Below are 504 nucleotides of genomic sequence, written 5' to 3'. Positions count from 1 at the left end.
CTCAGGATAGTGTTTTTTCTTGATAGAATTTTTGGGGTTTACTTATGTAAACTATCATATCATCCACAAATAGTTGAGTCTGACTTCTTTTCTGGTTTGTATTCCCTTGACCTCCTTTTGTTGTCTTATTGCTCTAGCTAGAACCTCAAGTCCTATATTGAATAAATATGTAGACAGTGGGCAACCTTGTCTTGTTCCTGATTTCAGTGGGATCTCTTTGAGTTTCTCTCCATTTAGTTTGATGTTGGCTGTTGGCTTCCTGTATATTACCTTTATTATACTTAGGTATGTCCCTTGTATCCCTGCTCTCTCCAAGACCCTTATCATGAAGGAATGTTGTATTTTATTGAAGGCTTTTTCAGTATCTAACGAGATGATCATGTGGCTTTTTTTCAGTTTGTTTATTTTTATTTTTTTAAAGATTTATTTATTTATACAGTATCCTGCTTGTAGGCCAGAAGAGGGCACCAGATCTCATTATAGATGGTTGTGAGCCACCATGTG

The 504-nt window shown here is 35.9% G+C and overlaps 1 protein-coding gene across 2 annotated transcripts in view; it reads left to right on the top strand.

Annotated features, from left to right (window-relative positions):
* Positions 1-504, top strand: part of Cdh2 (cadherin 2) — a 233,185-nt gene that overhangs the window by 82,314 nt on the left and 150,367 nt on the right. The window lies entirely within an intron of this gene.

The sequence above is a fragment of the Microtus ochrogaster genome, unplaced genomic scaffold (assembly GCF_000317375.1).
Source record: "Microtus ochrogaster isolate Prairie Vole_2 unplaced genomic scaffold, MicOch1.0 UNK84, whole genome shotgun sequence".
NCBI classification, from domain to species: Eukaryota; Metazoa; Chordata; class Mammalia; order Rodentia; family Cricetidae; genus Microtus; species Microtus ochrogaster.
This window is presented reverse-complemented; position numbering and strand designations above follow the sequence as displayed.